This window comes from Penaeus vannamei, chromosome 27 (assembly GCF_042767895.1).
Source record: "Penaeus vannamei isolate JL-2024 chromosome 27, ASM4276789v1, whole genome shotgun sequence".
In the NCBI taxonomy this organism is placed as follows: domain Eukaryota; kingdom Metazoa; phylum Arthropoda; class Malacostraca; order Decapoda; family Penaeidae; genus Penaeus; species Penaeus vannamei.
Window position 1 is genome coordinate 24,193,950 of NC_091575.1, and position 2,979 is coordinate 24,196,928.

Consider the following 2,979-nt stretch of genomic DNA (forward strand, 5'->3'; position numbering starts at 1 on the left):
TAAGAGCCTGTTTAAACGAAGCACTGATTATGCAACCGGACGAGACGTTCCCGTTAACCTGCTTCGGGGATGGGGGGGGGGGCTGTTGATTGAATGACTGGAGCAGCAGGCAAGCACACGCAGGCAGAAATGTAACATGCAGACTAACAGGCAGAGAGGCAGGCGAGCAGAGAAGAAGGCAGACAGGGAGGCAAGTAGGCGGATAGGCAGGCAAGCAGAGGGGCAGGCAGGCGAGCAGAGAAGCAAGTAGGCAGGCAGGCGAGCAAGGAAGCAGGCAGACAGGGAGGGAAGTAGGCAGACAGGCGAGTAGACAAGCAGGCAGACAGGGAGGGAAGTGGGCAGATAGGCAGGCAAGCAGAGAAGCAGGCAGACAGGGAAGCAAGTAGGCAGACAGGCAGGCGAGTAGAGAAGCAGGCAGACAGGGAGGCAAGTAGGCAGATAGGCAGGAAAGCAGAGAAGCAGGCAGACAGTGAGGCAAGCAGAGAAGCAGGCAGGCAAGTAGATAGACAGTCAGACGAGCAGACAGGCAGGCAAGCAGAGAAGCAGGCGAGTGGGCAGACAGAGACGCAGGTGCATATCCTGTCGGCAAAGCAAGCAAGCGGGCAGGCAAGCACGCAGACAGGCCGGCTCATTGCACAGATGGGCAGGGAAGGGAGTGAGTGCTACCGTCCAAGGCAAGCAGACGACTTCAAGCACACGGGAGAAACAGGATTTTCGGAGATGCAGTAAGCTTGGTACTGAACGAGCGAGTCCGTGCAATTAGGCAGTTGCGGCAGGGTGCGTGCGCGCGAGAGGGACAGGCCGGGACGGGTATTAGATATGCAGGCTGGCAGGTGAGCAGGTGCGTCCTGTCTGCCTGCGACGCTCCCATAAACAAACCTCCTTGTTCACACATACACGGAGACACACACGTATATGCACACACACACAGATGCATACACGCTCATACACACACACACACACATACACATAGACGGACAAACACACATCCATATAGACACAGACACAGACACACATAGACGCACAAACATACATCCATATAGACACAGACCCACACGCACACACACAGGCACACACTCACGCGCACGAACGCATTGGTGACTCTCGGCATCCCCGCACGAGGTCGCCGATCTGCTGCCGGAGAACCCACCCCACACACGTTCTTCACCGCCCGCTGCAGCCGCCCCCGTCAGCGCCTCCTCCTCCTCCTCCGCCTCCGCCTCCGCCTCCGCCTCCTCCTCCTCCTCCGCCTCCGCCTCCGCCTCCTCCTCCTCCTCCTCCGCCTCCGCCTCCTCCTCCTCCTCCTCCTCCTCCGCCTCCGCCTCCTCCTCCTCCTCCTCCTCCTCCGCCTCCGCCTCCTCCTCCTCCTCCTACTCCTCCTCCTCCTCTTCCGTCGCCGCCCCCGTCAGCGTCACTCCGTGCTTCCCTTAGTCCTCGACCGCAGCGCCCCCTGTCTCTTTTGGTCTTTCTTCGGAGACTTCATCTTTCTTTTTCCTCCTTCTCTAATTCTCTTCTCTTTCTCCCTTTTCCTCTTTTTTCTTTCTTTTCTTCTCTTTTTCTTTCTCCTTCTCCTCCTTTTCCTTCTTTCTTTTCTATTTTTCTTTCCCCCATTCCTCCTCTTCTTTTTTCTCATCTCCTCCTTTTTCTCGCCCTCTCCTCTTCTTTCATTCTTTTCTCCTCCTCCTCCTCCTTCCCCCCCCCTCTGTCCTTCCTCCCTCTCCTCCACCCTCACCCCCACCTCACCCTTCTCCCCTCCTCCTCTCCCTCCCCTCCCCCTTAACCCCTAACCCTCACCCCACCTCCCCTCCTCCTCACCCCACCTTCTCTCCCTCCCCTCCTCCTCTCCTGTCCCCCTCACCCCACTATCCTCCCACCTCTCCCCCGCCTCCCCCTTCTCCCCTCCTCCTCTCCTGTCCCCCTCACCCCACTATCCTGCCTCCTCTCCCCCCCCTCTCTCCCTCCCCTCCTCCTCCCCCTCTCTCTCCCTCCTCCTGTCCCCCTCACCCCACTATCCTCCCTCCTCTCCCCCGCCTCCTTCCCTCCCCTCCCTCCCTGCCCTCCTCCTCTCCTGTCCCCCTCCTGTCCTCCCTCCTCTCCCTCCTCCCCTCTCTCTCCCTCCTCCTCCCCTCCCTCACCCCACTATCTTCCCTCCTCTCTCCCCCCTCCCTCCTCCTCTCCTGTCCCCCTCCTGTCCTCCCTCCTCTCCCTCCTCCCCTCTCTCTCCCTCCTCCCCCCCTCCCTCACCCCACTATCTTCCCTCCTCTCTCCCCCCTCCCTCCTCCTCTCCTGTCCCCCTCCTGTCCTCCCTCCTCTCCCTCCTCCCCTCTCTCTCCCTCCTCCTCCCCTCCCTCACCCCACTATCCTCCCTCCTCTCCCCCCTCCCTCCCCCCCTCGCCGTGCGCGCGCCCTCCCCCTCTCCTGTCCTCCCTCCTCTCTCTCCTTCGCCTCCTTCCCTCCCCCACCTCCCCTCTCCCTCACCCCACTATCTTCCCTCCCCTCTCCCCCCTCCCTCCCCCCCTCGCCGTGCGCGCGCCCTCCCTCGCAAGTCCGAGAGAGTAAGGCATTTTAAAGGTGACTTCAATGCGTCGCAAGGAATCGAAGCGCGGTGTTACGCCATCTTGGCTCTGCTCTGCTCGACGTCTCCGTCAGTTTGGCTAAGAAAAAGATAGACGAATAAAAAGGTGTTAAGATAATAAAATAAACAAGATAATAAAGAAATTATCTACTTCTACGCGAGGAGCTCAAGTCAATGACCTATTGTTGTGTTTCGAAATATATTTTTAAGGAAGTGATACGTTTGGAAGTTTCAGAGTGAGAGAAATGATGATAGATATCTAGATTTCTCCGTCTGCAAAATGTGAATTCTATTATAGATTTATTCCTGGACAACTGTCCCAAAAAATCTATTTTGTGGATTCAAAAAAAAAAAAAAAATCTTTAGTGGAATAAAAGAAAAGTATATTTCCAACGAATTTTTCG

At 57.3% G+C, this 2,979-nt stretch overlaps 1 protein-coding gene across 2 annotated transcripts in view; it reads left to right on the forward strand.

Moving 5' to 3' along the window:
* The first annotated feature begins 2,553 nt into the window (after positions 1-2,553).
* E23 (Early gene at 23) overlaps positions 2,554-2,979 on the forward strand; it is a 195,985-nt gene continuing 195,559 nt past the window's right edge. For both annotated transcript variants that reach the window (XM_070141061.1, XM_070141062.1), the window contains exon 1: positions 2,554-2,979. This exon is cut by the window's right edge and continues 383 nt beyond it. The gene's annotated coding sequence lies outside the window, so the exon portion shown is untranslated.